Below are 15,982 nucleotides of genomic sequence, written 5' to 3'. Positions count from 1 at the left end.
TGTACTATTTCTCATCCTATTTACTATAGCAGTGCAAACTTGTACAACAAGTGCATACGAAGCATAGATAAGCAACAAATCAGATTTTTCTAACAGTATAAGGCATTACTAGGCACTGTTCATGGCTCTCTCATGAATATGTGTTTTGACACATGTGTTTTGACACAGCCCCCGTAACAGAGAGAAAGGCAGGGTAGGATAGATATAGGTCTGTAGCAGTTTGGATCAAGAGTGTCCCCCCACATTGAAGAGGGGGATGACTGCAGCTGCTTTCCAATCTTTGGGAATCTCAGACGACACGAAAGAGAGGTTGAACAGGCTAGTAATAGGGGTTGCAACAATTTCAGCAGATAATTTTAGAAAGAAAGGGTCCAGATTGTCTAGCCCGGCTGATTTGCAGGGGTCCAGATTTTGCAGCTCTTTCAGAACATCAGCTGACTGGATTTGCTGACTGCAGTGCTGTTGACCGTGGTAGGGGTAACCAGGTGGAAAGCATGGCTAGCCGTAGAAAAATGCTTATTGAAATTCTCAATTATAGTGGATTTATCGGTGGTGACAGAGTTTCCTATCCTCAGTGCAGTGGGTAGCTGGGAGGAGGTGTTCTTATTCTCCATGGACTTTACAGTGTCCCAGAACTTTTTTGAGTTTGTGTTGCAGGAAGCAAATTTCTGCTTGAAAAAGCTATCCTTGGCTTTTCTAACTGCCTGTGTATATTGGTTGCATATCACGGGGGCTGTTCGATGCTAATGCAGAACGCCACAGGATGTTTTTGTGTTGGTTAACCTGTTGGGGCTAGGGGGCAGTATTTTCACGGCCGGAGAAAAAAACGTACCCGATTTAAACTGGTTACTACTCTTGCTCAGAAATGAGAATATGCATATAATTAGTAGATTTGGATAGAAAACACTCTAAAGTTTCTAAAACTGTTTGAATGGTGTCTGTGAGTATAACAGAACTCATATGGCAGGCCAAAACCTGAGAAGATTCCATGCAGGAAGTGCCCTGTCTGACAATTTGTTGTCCTTCTGTTGCATCTCTATTGTCGTTACAGCATCTGTGCTGTTACGTGACACTTTCTAAGGCTTCCATTGGCTCTCTAAAGCGTTCAGAAAGCGGAATGACGTGTCTCCTGTCTCTGGGCAAAGTACAGCAGCAGAGTTTGTAAGTGGCCTGCCTGGGGACAGTGAAACTGAGATGCGCGTTCACGAGACTTCTCCATTTTTTTCTTTTAGTCTTTGAATGAATACAACGTTGTCCGGTTTATCGAACAAAAGGGCCATTTGTGATGTTTGTGGGACATTTTGGAGTGCCAACAGAAGAAGATCTACAAAGGTAAGGCATTAATTATATCGCTATTTTTTACTTTTGTCGCACACCTGCCTGGTTGGAAATCTGATTTTCTCGTGTTTGTATGCGGGGCGCAGTCCTCAGATAATCGCATGGTCGGCTTTCGCTGTAAAGCCTTTTTGAATTCTGATACCGCGGCTGGATAAACAAGAAGTTAAGCTTTATTTTGATGTATTACACTTTTATTTTCGTAAATGTTGAATAATTATATTTCTGTAGTTTGAATTTGGCGCTCTGCAATTTCACTGGATGTTGTCAAATCGATCCCGCTAAAGAGATTAGAGCGTTATGGGATCCCTAAGAGGTTTTAAAAGCCCAAAAAATTGCCCACCATCCACTTCCTTATGTCTGAAACAGCTTCCAGGTTAGGCAATTTTGGGGCTTCACCATGTTTCCCCATGTTTCAGTGAAACAGTGCCACTGAGGAGCATCCTGCATCGTACTTAAAATAGTCACAGTACATACTGTTCTATTACTGTTCTATGATGCCAAAGGGGAAAAAAACGATGTTCTTTGTTTGAAGTAACGTATTTGTTGTTGCAGGTCATGTTGTACTTCACATTATCGTCTCTGGTAAAAACACACTATATCAAATAAAATCAAAGTTACATGCACAGGATACAGGTCTTAACGGTATAGGGAAATGGTTACTTGCATAGCAGCAATATCAGAAATGTGTCCAGATAAATATTGAATAAGTATTTTGTAGTTATTAGAGGATTCTTACACAGATGGGTCAGGTATTGTCTAAACATGTACACATGTTCTTGAAATACAATAGATGACCATAATCACCCCCAGACACACTTGGCTAACTTGATGGGCCATGCAATCATCTGGCGAAGTAGAGTCTTTTGTTTGGACTTTTAGCTAGCTAGCTAGCTGAACAATGAACCTAATGGTGCTTTCAAGACAACTGGGAACTTGGAAAAACACAAGGTCAAATCAAGAAGTCAGTGAAGTTCAGGTCGGAAAGTCGGGGCTCTAGAAAAAGGCCTGAATTCCCGAGTTGGAATTCCGAGTTGGATGACCGATCAAATAGATTTTTCCCAGTCGTAGCTTGTTTTTTTTTCCAGAGTTCCCTGTTGTCTTGAAAGCAGTGAAGTCGGAAGTCAGAGATTTCCCAGTTCCCAGTTCCGACTTCCCAGTGGTTTTGAATGCAGCAATACTCCCAATCCATACTGATTGCCATAGCTAGCCACCATGCATGACTCTGCAGGTAGCTTAAAACCTGTTTGGGATGGGGGGCAGTATTCTCACGTCTGGATGAAAAGCATGCCCAAAGTAAACTGCCTGCTACTCAGGCCCAGAAGCTAGTATATGCATATAATTGGTAGATTTGGATAGAAAACACTCTAAAGTTTCTGACACTGTTAAAATAATGTCTGTGAGTATAACGGAAATTATTTGGCAGCAAAAACCCGAGGACAAACCATCCAGGATTTTTTGTTGTTTTTGAGTTCACTGTGTTTTCAATTGGGTTTCTATGGGAACCTAGATTTCTGTGGCACTTGGTTGCAGTTTCTATTGCTTCCACTAGATGTCAACAGTCTAGAAATTGGTTGATGTTTTTCTTTGGAGAAATGAAGAAGTATGGCTATTCAGAATGAGGGTCCAGCCTAGTGCACTCTGTTTTGGTGCGTGTGACTAGGAACGTGCTTCACTTTGTTTTCGTCCGGTATTGAACGCAGTTTATCCCGTCTTAAATTTGATCGATTATTTACCTTTTAAAATATCTAAAGTTGGATTAGGAAAGTTGCTTGAAATGTTTGGACAAAGTTTCCAGGTAATTTATCAGATATTTTGTAGTCATGTTGGGCGAGTTGGCACCGGTGTTTTTCTGAATGAAACGCACCAAATAAATGGACATTTTGGAGATATAACGACGGAAATAATCGAACAAAAGGACCATTGGTGATGTTTATGGGACCTATTGGAGTGCCAACATAAGAAGCTCTTCAAAGGTAAGGCATGAATTATATAGTTATTTCTGAGTTTTGTGTCGCGCCTGGCAGGTTGACATATGATTGTCATGTGTTTGTTTGATGGGATGCTGTCCTCAGATAATCGCATGGTTTGCTTTTGCCGTAAAAGCCTTTTTGAAATCTGACACGGTGGCTAGATTAACAAGAAGTTAATCTTTAATTTGGTGTATTGCACTTCTGAATGTATGAAAGTTAAATATTTCTAATATTTTGGGGGGAATTTCGCGCTCTGCACTTTCACCGGATGTTGTCGAAACGTTCCGTTAGCAGAACCCCTAGCCGTAACAGGATTTATACTAACCAACTATGTTCAATGTTAGCTAGGTAGCTAACATTAGTTAGCTAACATTACGCTATAACAAACACTGCAAATAGATTTCTGAGATAGTAATAATATTGCTACACAGATTATACATGTAACATTAGCTAGCAAGCCAGCCCGTTAACGTTAGCTAGCGCTAGACTATAACCCATATATAGTACATGGATGAGCGCTTCTCCCTCTCTGTCATGGATGCCATGGATGCCCTTAGTTTAAAGATGCAATCCGGAGACAGGTTTTATACAACAGCCTTGTGTTCTCTTTTTGGCCAATTCGAACTCATGTCCAGCCCATCCAATCATGGCTAGCAGGAAGGTTCATGTCTTTTTCTGTGGCTAAACCAACAAAGCTTGTAATTTAACAATTGTTTTCATATTTATAGATTGCATACATGTTTGGTATTAAGCCACAGGAAAGTTCACATGTTCCAGCATATATGTATATTTTTTGTTATTTTATATTTGTATGTACTTTTTACCCCTTTTCTCTCAAATGTTGTGATATTCAATTGGTAGTTACAGTCTTGTCCCATCGCTGCAATTCCAGTACGGACTTGGGAGAGGCAAAGGTCGAGAGCCATGCATCCTCCGAAACACGATGCTGACCAAGCCGCACTGCTTCTTGACACTGTTTGATTAACCCGGAAGCCAGCCGCACCAATGTGTCGGAGGAAACAGTGTACAACTGGCGACTGCTGCCAGCAGCATACCACCCTGCATTCCACTGTGGGCTTGTTTCTGAAGCTAAGCAGTGTTGGTCCTGATCGGTCCCCGGATGGGAGACCAGATTCTGCTGGAAGTGGTGTTGGAGGGCCAGTAGGAGACACCCTTTCCTTTGGTATTAAAAATTATTTCGGATGGGACGTTAAATGGGTGTCCTGAGTCTCTGTGGCCCCTTAAGATCGATACCGTGGCACTTATCATAAGAGTAGGGGTGTTAAGCCCGGTGTCCTGGCTAAATTCCCAATCATCACGGTCACCTATTCATCCCCAGCTTACAATTGGATCATTCATCCCCTCTCCTCTCCCCTGTAACTACTCTCCAGGTCGTTGCTGTTAATGAGAACGCGTTCTCAGTCAACTTACCTGGTAAAATAAGGGTAAAAATGAATAAAAATCTTCATGCATGCACCCGGCCCGCAACAAGGAGTTGCTCAAGTGCGATGGGACAATGACATCTCGGCCTGCCAAACCTTCCCCTAACCCGGACGACGCTGGGCCAATTGTGGGCCGCCTCACGGGTCTCCCGGTCACGGCCGACTGCGACACAGCCTGGGATCGAACCCAGGTCTATAGTGATGCTTCTAGCACTGCGATGCAGGAGGCCCCCAGAAGGCATTTCTGCCATGAAACCCATTTTGATAAAAAATGAATGTTTACATTCAAATGCCTCTCCTGATGTGCAACATACACCTAGTTTCCTGAAATGAGTCACATATAGAGATTAGGTAAAAATTTCTAATAACACCTTTTAAAAAAGCATTTATAATAGATTAGTAAATTGTTTATTCATTTATTCATCATTACACCCACATTTGTAAATGTTAGTAAGGTAGTTATTCAAACGTTTATGAATCAATGATAACTAGTGAGCTAGTTATTGACACATTCGTTACTAAGTGATAAATAATATGTTATTATAAAATGCTACTAATTAGGGTTACAGTATGAAGGTTGTAACATCTCAAAAAGCAAACTGTCTATTTTGAGTAAACAACTTGAAAAGGCCTGAATCAGGTCGTGAAATTAGTGCTGCTTTTGTGAAACAAGCATTTAGCATGTAAGATGTGTCTATATTGATCCTAGATCATATTATATCTGTGTTGATTTGAGATCGTCATATCAGTGTTGATTCTGGATGGACATATATCAGTGTTGATCCTGGATCATTCTTTAGCTGTGTTGATCCTGGACCATGCCCAATGAAATCAGGATGTTCTAACTGAGAAAGGCCATATAAAAAAACGCAATTTCAGTTCTGTATTTGTGAAATTTAAATAAAGATAAAATAAATAAATAAAAAGAGAGGGGTGTAGGTTTGAGACTTGAGTGAGGTTAGGGGAGGTGTTGTCTGAAAAGCTACATCATCATGAATATCTTGATTTAAATCCCCTAGAGTCTAGTGTAGCACCGGTGCAAAAATCTAAGAAACATAATAAAAAAATCCCTATCAAAATCGGTCAGTTTAATCTAGATATGTCTGCATGGGCTGCGTTTCAATCCACCGCATCCGCCTATGGCGGTCTTCAACAGCTGAGGTGGAGGGTGGCCGATCTACAGCAATGTTTGGCAGACCATGAGACATCACAAAAATCTTCTCACAAAAAAATCTGTAGCGTCCAGACGGTTTGGCCTTCAAATTAATATTACCACTCTATGTCCGTTTTGCTCTACGACCCCCACAAGCCCCACGGGACTCGTGTGAAGTTGGTACCGTCGATGTGCCAACTTCTGTTTCAAATAATATCAAATTTTATTTGTCACATACACATGGTTAGTAGATGTTAATGCGAGTGTAGCGAAATGCTTGTGCTTCTAGTTCCGACCATGCAGTAATACCTAACAAGTAATCTAACCTAACAATTTCACAACAACTACCTTATACACACAAGTGTAAAGGAATGAATAAGAATATGTACAAATATATGAATGAGTGATGGCCGAACGGCATAGGCAAGTTGCAGTAGATGGTATAGAGTACCGTACATACATGAGATGAGTAATGTAGGGTATGTAAACATTATATAAAGTGCCATTGTTTAAAGTGGCTAGTGATACATTCATTGCATAAATGTTTAATTATTGAAGTGGCTAGAGTTGAGTCAGTATGTTGGCAGCAGCCACTCAATGTTAGTGATGGCTGTTAAACAGTCTGATGGCCTTAAAATAGAAGCTGTTTTTCAGTCTCTCGGTCCCCGCTTTGATGCACCTGTACTGACCTCGTCTTCTGGATGATAGCGGGGTGAACAGGCAGTGGCTCGGGTGGTTGTTGTCCTTGATGATCTTTTTGGCCTTCCTGTGACATCAGTTGATGTGGGTGTCCTGGAGGGCAGGTAGTGTGCCCCCGGTGATGCGTTGTGCAGACCTCACTACCCTCTGGAGAGCATTACGGTTATGGGCAGAGAAGTTGCCGTACCAGGCGGTGATACAGCCCGACTCGATTGTGCATCTGTGAAAGTTTGTGAGTGTTTTTGGTGACAAGCCGAATTTCTTCAGCCTCCTGAGGTTGAAGAGGCACTGCTGCGCCTTCTTCACCAAGCTGTCTGTGTGGGTGGACCATTTCAGTTTTTCCGTGATGTGTACGCCGAGGAACTTAAAACTTTGCACCCTCTCCACTACTGTCCCGTCAATGTGGATGGGGGCTGCTCCCTCTGCTGTTTCCTGAAGTCCACGATCATCTCCTTTGTTTTGTTGACATTGAGTGTGAGGTTATTTTCCTGACACCGCACTCCGAGGGCCCTCACCTCCTCCCTGTAGTCCGTCTCGTCGTTGTTGGTAATCAAGCCTACCACTGTAGTGTCGTCTGCAAACTTGATGATTGATTTGGAGTCGTGCATGGCCACGCAGTCGTGGGTGAACAGGGAGTACAGGAGAGGGCTGAGAATGCACCCTTGTGGGGCCCCAGTGTTGAGGATCAGCGGGGTGGAGATGTTGTTACCTACCCTCACCACCTCGGGGCTGCCCGTCAGGAAGGCCAGGACCCAGCTGCACAGGGCGTGGTCGAGACACAGGGTCTCGAGCTTAATGATGAGTTTGGAGGGTACTATGGTGTTAAATGCTGAGCTGTAATCGATGAACAGCATTCTTACATTGGTATTCCTCTTGTCCAGATGGGTTAGGGCAGTGTGCAGTGCGATTCCGATTGTAGCGTCCAAACCATTTGGGCTACAAGCTAATGTGAAAAGGGAAGATTCTCATGAACCTCATGGTGTTCTCCATTTTGCTCTACTATCCCCACAAGTGTCATGGGACTCATCTGAAGGCAACCGGTACCGGTTTAAAAAATGAATGGAAGTTTGGAGGTAGTTATGTGATAATGCAAAAAAGGGTTAAGTATGTGTAAAAAAATCCCTTCCCTTTTGCCAGATTTTGCTACGGTACAAGCCTATTCCAAAAAAAAATGTATTTATGTTTTTCCTCCTCAATCTACACACAATACCCCATAATGAAAAAGTGAAAACAGGTTTAAAAAAATGTTTGCTAAAAAACGGAATGTCCTTATTTACTGTGCATGTCAGAGCAAAAACCAAGCCATGAGGTCGAAGGAATTTTCCGTAGAGCTCTGAGACAGGATTGTGTCAAGGCACCGATCTGCGGAAAGGTACCAAAACATTTCTGCAGCACAGAAGGTCCCCAATAACACAGATGCCTCTATCATGCTTAAATTTGTTTTGAACCACCAAGACCTCTTCCTAGAGCTGGCCGCCCGGCCAAACTGAGCAATCAGGGGAGAAGGGCCTTGGCCAGGGAGGTGACCAAGAACCCAAAAGTAAGCCTGACAGAGCTCCAGAGTTTCTCTGTGGAGATGGGAGAACCTTCAAAAAGGACAACCATCTCTGCAGCACTCCACCAATCAGGCCTTTATGGTAGAGTGGCTAAAAGGAAATCACTCCTCAGAAATCGACCCCCATCTGGTAAATGACTGAAATGTCAAATGTGTAGCAGAGGTGAGTCAGACTCATGCTCTCGCAATGACAAAGCCCTGCCTGGTACTTCAAAGTCAGTGTCACCCTCAGTCCAAGAGGTACTTTCCTCTTGGACTATTGGTTAAGATGTTTCTTTTCCACGCAGGATACCGAGTTTCAGATCAGGTTCACTTTGAAAGTGTATGCTCTATTGCGGCCTTATTTGGTCCCTGGAGTAAAGCGTTTGTGTGTATCTAACACCTTTAATTGGTGGAATTCCTTAGAGTTTTGGACCTCATTATTCCAGAGCCTTGCATACAGCCAATAACAGGACCCTCTGATGTGAGAAACTTAAAGTCAAACTAACATCATTAAAGAGGTGTTCACTTACAGTATTGTGCCAGTGACATCAGTCACAGAGCACAGGTTGAGTTTTGTTGACGCAATATGTTCTTAGAGAATCATGAGGGCTCGAGAGATGAAATTACAGTATACTAGATGTTTGTATGTGTGTATATGTGTTTGTGTGTGTCTGTCTGACTGTGTGCGTGTGTGTGTGTGTGTGTGTGTGTGTGTGTGTGTGTGTGTGTGTGTGTGTGTGTGTGTGTGTGTGTGCGTGCACGTGTGTGTGTGTGTGCGTGTGCGTGTGTGTCTGACTGTGTGTGTGTGTGTGTGTGTGTGTTCTTGTTCGACACCTTTAATTGGTAGAGTAATGTAAGTGTCATTATTACAGAGCCTTGCATGTTAGTGCTAACAGGTCCCTCTTGAATCTGAGACCACAACATCTGATTAGACAAAAACTATGATTGGGTTAGAATATTGCAGAGTGATCTCTGGCAAATATTATGTGTCCCAATGATGTAACTGTCTCCCTGAACTTGAATCATTGTTTCAGAATTCAGTTCAGATGGACATTTTTACAAGTCTATGGAATGTTCCTATGGAATGCCATTAGCACAGACACCATAAAGATGTACCATTTTTAGTGACTGCCTTAGTGTCAATTTTCTTACGCACTGGCCAAATGACATATGCCATGATGTGTCCTGTAGTTTCGCAAGGCCATCCTTCCAAATCTCATTTTGTTGTCTTGAATATTCAAAGTCTAAAGAACTTCAGTTCTCACATTTTGCATTTGAATGGAAGGGCTGGATTCTTGTTGCTGAACAGCTTGTTGCTGAACATCCGTCAGGAGCTAGCCAGCTAACCAGCTACTAGTCTCTGTTAGCCATGACTAGTGGTCTTCACCTTTAGCTCGGACACCGCCAGCTTTAGCTCAGACAATACATGCCAGTTTGCACAGTGCGATATCAACCCACATATCGGAATGCTTCTCTCTACCACATCACCGGATTCCTGCTGCTCTGGATCATTACACTGGATCATCGCCGTTAGCTAGCTGCTACCGAGTGGCTAGTGTTAGCTAACGCCTCTGTCCCGAAGCAAGCAACAGTTAGCCTTGAGCTAGCCTCGAGCTAGGCCCATATACCAGCTAATTATACAATACCTCTTTTGCCAATTGGCCTGGACCCTTTATTGTCGACACGGAGCCCCGCCGATCCATCACGACTGGTCTGCCGATGTAATCGCCCAATGTGGTCTCAACAGGCTTTTTCCGTTCAGATGTTGCCGAAACCCATCTTCTTGCCCTGGCCAACTCGCTTTCTAAACGCCATGTCTCCCACTCGCCTAGCGTAGTACTCACTACTCAATGGCTCCCTGACTCACCTATTGCTGTTCTTTGGACCCTATGATCACTCAGCTACACAGCTGATGCCACATGGACTGTTTCAAAAACACGGTACCTCATTTTGTTTATCTGTCGGCCCCAGCCTCGAACTCAGGTCCTGTATGTACCTAACTGACCCGCTCTGCCCATTCATCTCCATTTCCCGTTGTTGTCTTAGCTCTCCCGATCAACACCTGTGACTACTTTATGCCTCTCTCTAATTTCAATACACCTCTCTCTAAAGTCAATAATCCTTGTCTATTGCTGTCTCGGCTAGTTATTATTGTTTTATTTCACTGTAGAGCCCTCAGTCCCACTGTTTTGTCCCACGCCCCACACATGCGGAGACCTCACCTGGCTTAACTGGTGCCACCAGAGACGAAACCTCTCAGTTGGAACAGGTGGATTTCTGAATTAAACGTGCCAAATAAAAAAACATTTTTGGGATATAAAGAAGGACATTATCGAACAAAACAACCATTCATTGTGTAACTGGGACCATTTGGATTGCAAAAAGATGAAGATCTTCAAAGGTAAGTGATTTATTTTATCGCTATTTCTGGTTTTCGTTATGCCTCTGCTTGGTTGGAAAATGTTTGTGGCGCGCTCCGGTGAGGGTGCACACTTGGTTATTTAACACTGGGAATGAACATACAATTTTCCGTCTTAAATTGTATAATTTATTTACATATTAGGGTACCTGAGGATTGATTAGGAACGTTGTTTGACTTGTTTGGACGAAGTATATTGGTAACGTTTGGGATTCATTTTGTATGCATTTTGAACAAGGGGAAACCGGAGGATTATTGAATGAAGCGCGCCTGCTAAACTGACTTTTTGGGGATATAAAGCAGTACTTTCTCGAACAAAACGACCATTCAATGTGTAACTGGGACCCTTTGGATTGCAAAAAGATGAAGATCTTTAACCTCTCTGGGGTATGTGGGACGCAAGTGTTGGAATCCCACTTGCCAACAGCCAGTGAAATAGCAAGGCGCCAAATTCAAAACAACAAAAATCGCATAATTCAAATTTTTCAAATTTACAACTATTATATCCCATGTTAAAGATACACTTCTCGTTAAACCAACCACATTGTCCGATTTCAAAAAGGCTTTACGGTGAAAGCATAACATTAGATTATGTTAGGACAGTGCCGAGACAAGAAAAACCACACAGCCATTTTCCAAGCAAGGAGAGGCATCACAAAAACCAGAAATACAGCTAAAATTAAGCACTAACCTTTGATCTTCATCAGATGGCACTCATAGGACTTCATATTACACAATACATGTATGTTTGCTCGATAAAGTTCATATTTATATCCAAAAACCCCATTTTACATTGGCGTGTAATTTTCTGAAACGTTTTGCCTCCCAAAACTTCCGGTGAATGAGCAAATCAATTTACAGAAATTCATCATAAACGTTGATAAAATATTCAACTCTTATTCAAAGAATTATAGATACACTTCTCCTTAATGCAACCGCTGTGTCAGATTTCAAAAAAGCTTTACGGCAAAAGCACACTTTGATATAATCTGAGTACGGCGCTCAGTCACAAAACCAAACCCGCCATTTTGAGGAGTCAACAAAACTCAGAAATAGTATTATAAATATTCACTTACCTTTGATGATCTTCATCGGAATGCACTCCCAGGAATCCCAGTTCCACAATAAATGTTCATTTGTTTCGATAAAGTCCGTCCTTTATGTCCAAACACCTCCTTTTTGTTTGCGCGTTCTGTCGAGTTATCCAAATCCACTGTGCTCGTGCAGTTAGTTCAGATGCATAGTCCAAAAAGTTATATTACAGTTCGTAGAAACATGTCAAACGATGTATAGAATCAATCTTTAGTATGTTTTTATCATAAATCTTCCATAATATTCCAATTGGACGATTCCTTTGTCTTCAAAAAAGAAAAGGAACACAGCACTAACTCTCACGGGAGCGCACGCCACTGAGCTCATGTCATTTTCTCAGTCATCTGACTACATATGCTCTTATTCTCTCCCCATTCACAGTAGGAGCATGAAACAACGTCCTAAAGACTGTTGACATCTAGTGGAAGCCTTAGGAAGTGCAAAATGACCGCATTAACACTGTATACTGGATAGGGAATCACTTGAAAAACTACAAACCTCAGATTTCAACACTTCCTGGTTGGATTTTTTTCTCAGGTTTTTGCCTGCCATATGAATTCTGTTATACTCACAGACATCATTCAAACAGTTGTTTCTATCCAACTCTGCCAATAATATGCATATCTTAGCTTCTGGGACTGAGTAGCAGGCAGTTTACTACGGACGTCAAAATACCCTTTGGATTGCAAAAAGATGAAGATCTTCAAAGGTAAGTGATTTATTTTATCTTCATTTTTGAGTTTTGTGACACCTGTGCAGGTTATGAATTCATGTTAATGCAGGAAGTGGGTGAGGCGTTGTCCTCAGACGATCAAATGCTAGGCTTTTGCCATAAAGCCTATTGTAAATCAGAAAAGGGGTTTGATTACCAAGATTCTAAGCTAAAGAATGGTAAATAACATTTGTATATTTATGAATGTTTAATATTACAACAATATTACTGCGTCGACGAGCCCCCGCGATATGCAACTTTTCAGCAAAGTTAGGAACCAATATACAAAGTCAGTTAGGAAAGCAAAGGCTAGCTATTTCAAACAGAAATTTGCATCCTGTTGCACAAATTCCCAAAAGTTTTGGAACACTGTAAACTCCATGGAGAATAAGAGCACCTCCTCCCAGCTGCCCACTGCACTGAGGCTAGGAAACACTGTCACTACCGATAAATCCACGATAATCGATCATTTCAATAAGCATTATTCTACGGCTGGCCATGCTTTCCACCTGGCTACCCCTACCAACATCTCAGCACCCCCTGCAGCAACTTGCCCAAGACCCCCTGCTTCTCCTTCACCCAAATCCCAAAAGCTTATGTTCTGAAAGAGCTGCAAAATCTGGACCCCTGCAAATTAGCTGGGCTAGACAATCTGGACCCTCTCTTTCTAAAATGATCTGCCGCAATTGTTGCAACCCCTATTACTAGCCTGTTCAACCTCTCTTTTGTATCATCTGAGATCCCTAAAGATTGGAAAGGGGGAGACACTCTAGACCCAAACAGTTATAGACCTATATCCTACATTAGGGACGCTGATGGCATTACCCGTATGGTTGATGAGGATCTCCATATTGCAAATCTACGGTCCCTTACTAGACATCCGTGAATGTTATTAAAATAGGCCGATAGACTCGGGTCGTGCCCCAGGGCCGGATCTTCCGGGAAGTCATCAAATAAAGTCTCTCGGACATTTGGTTTCCATTTCATAACATTTTGAATTTTTGGTAATTTTTCCGCTGTTCTGGAAAATTCCACCAGATGGCGACTGGCTGCTTATTGCAAATGGACAAAACATCACCAAAGTGACATGGCCATTTCTCCTAAATGGAAAAGACTTCGAAGACGAAACTCGGTGAGCACAGGTTTGGCCAAATGGGCTTTTAGCCCAGAAACAAGATGGCGTTGAGGCCTCAACCCTTATTGATTTTTTTCTGGGAATAAAGGTCAAAAATGGTAATAGAGCCCTAATTTGACCGCTTCACGTCAAAGTACATGAACCTACGGTGTAAGGAAAAAAGAACCAGACATTTATCTATGGTAATTTACGAGAAATAATTCAATGTCTGTTCGGTAATGGTTAAAGAAATGTGTTTTGTTTTCCAAAAAAGTTATAGATCCAGTTGCAGCATGTTCAGACGAATCCGTTAAGGCAGGTTTCAAAACTTTACGTGATTTCTGTGATTTTCTGAAATCACACACACAAACAGTCAATGGGGAGTGACACAGTGTCAGGCTTACAGACACACAGAGCCTGCAATAGTTACCTGCGTTCAAACTATCAAAGAACCATCAGACCTAGAGCTCTGAAACTTTATGTACATGATCTAGGGCTTAAGTCGATAGTGCACGGTGAGTTATGTGGCTCTAGAAGGTTCTCAGGCTATGAAACTGCCTCGTCCATTTTCAATGATTTAATTCATTTTTTTATTGCAAAAATGATGACATTTAGTAAAGTCCCAGAATCACAAGACTAGGTGCATTGAAACCGCCGCGGCCCATAGAGACAGACCCTAAAGTTTCAGTCCATTAGCTCATTCAAGGACCCCATAGCAACGCCCGGAAAAAGTGAATTTTCAGCACTAATTAAGGTCGCTGCTCAGGCTCCGAATGACCTATGAACTGAACCCTCAGCTAGAACGTAACTAGGTGTTTTAAGTTTTTCTTATGGTTTAAACAGAAGGCGCTGTGAATGTTGGGCCTGCTCTGAAATATGTGATAGTTTCTCTTCTAAACAGGTTGGACAAAGTGGGTTTGGTGTCAGTATGTATCAGTTTGGTGTCAGAATGATATCGTATTGACTGATGGACGCTGACTTGATGGCTGACTTTTGTCAGTTTGCAGTAAGTTTAAACAGTGATGAACCATCACCAAAATGACAGACTGAAATCAACACTAAAAGTGTTGGCAAATGGCATCACCGTAGTCTCTAGGTCGTGCCGAGATCAAAGAGATGCCCCACTTGACCGTAGCTCGCTCTGTCTGACCGCAGCGACCGTGCAAATAGCAGGCCAGGAATGAAGCCTGACTAGGAGTGATTTAATGATGCTTTGGATATATTGCGGCCTCTGGGTCACACAGACACACACAGTTTTTGATGGGCTCATCAGGGGGAGGTTGGGGTGGACAATCCACAGAGTTATTCTAGCTGCGTGCACCGGTTCATGTAGTCTGACACATCCGAGTTTCTCCCTAAGGATAACATGGGTTTACAGATTATGCTCTAACTCTGCTTCTGTGCAGGCCATTTTCAAAATTCCTTTTACCCCATGTTCAGGGTCACCTGTACCTCTACAGATATTATCATGAAAAGATTGAATGGTCCCCTTCATATCCAAAAGGGAAAATGTGAACTTTACCATCAAATAGGGCCGAAATCCCCAAATCGGGAGGCTTAAATCTTCACAGAAAGGGAAACAAATGGCATCACCATAGTCTCTAGGCTGTACCGAGTTCAACGAGATGCCCCACTTGACCGTAGCTCGGTCTGTCTGACCGCAGCAACCGTGCAAAAAGTATGCCCAAAATGAAGCCTGACTTAAATTTGAGGTGCTTTTGGGTGACAGCGGCAGAACCGTTAAGGCTAGAAGCATAATTCAACCACAGGAACGTTCCTAAGGTCCTCAATTTTGACCATGTGGTGTTTTCTTCTAACAGTTTACAATGACATCTCTCCCCATAGGAATACATTGCCTGCTGCCCTATCTTCAACCTGAAGCGTATGTGGGTTATGAATGCGATATCAAACTGTCTTCGATAACAATCCATCAGGCCACTATGAGGTCTACCTGTGTTGATTCTAAGCTTCCTGTGCCAATCAGAAGTGCCTTAAATTGGGGTCATAGGGGCTGTTTCAAAGGGTTAAAAGGTCACATCTTTCCAAATGTCATATGTGTGATTAGGCAACCCTCATGAACTGTAAATCAGTTATTTCTCCCATCAGATGTCCAAGAAAAATACACACTCGGGATTCGGGGATGCCTCAGATAGGCCTATACATAATGTCAGAACTGGACCCGCAGCGAGACCATAACTATGGTTGAAGTCAGAAGTTTACATACACCTTAGCCAAATACATTTAAAATGGTAAAACAGATATGTATGAATATACCCTGAAATAAAAGGGGACTTTCAATAACATTGTCTCATATGAAACATTTGATCTCAAATCCAAAATACTGCAGTAAAGAGCCAAGTTTAAAAACAGTTTTACTGCAGAGATTTACACCCACTGGGAACACACTGGTTGAACCAACCTTGTTTCTTTTTGAACCAACATGGAGGAGAAATTGAATTGACATCTGTACCCAGTGGGCAGAGATTGTTTTCAGTATGTGCAGTGG

Source organism: Salmo salar, chromosome 21 (genome assembly GCF_965601325.2).
Source record: "Salmo salar chromosome 21, fSalSal1, whole genome shotgun sequence".
Lineage (NCBI taxonomy): Eukaryota > Metazoa > Chordata > Actinopteri > Salmoniformes > Salmonidae > Salmo > Salmo salar.
The sequence above is the reverse complement of the archived record's forward strand: the minus strand, read 5'-3'. Positions refer to the sequence as shown.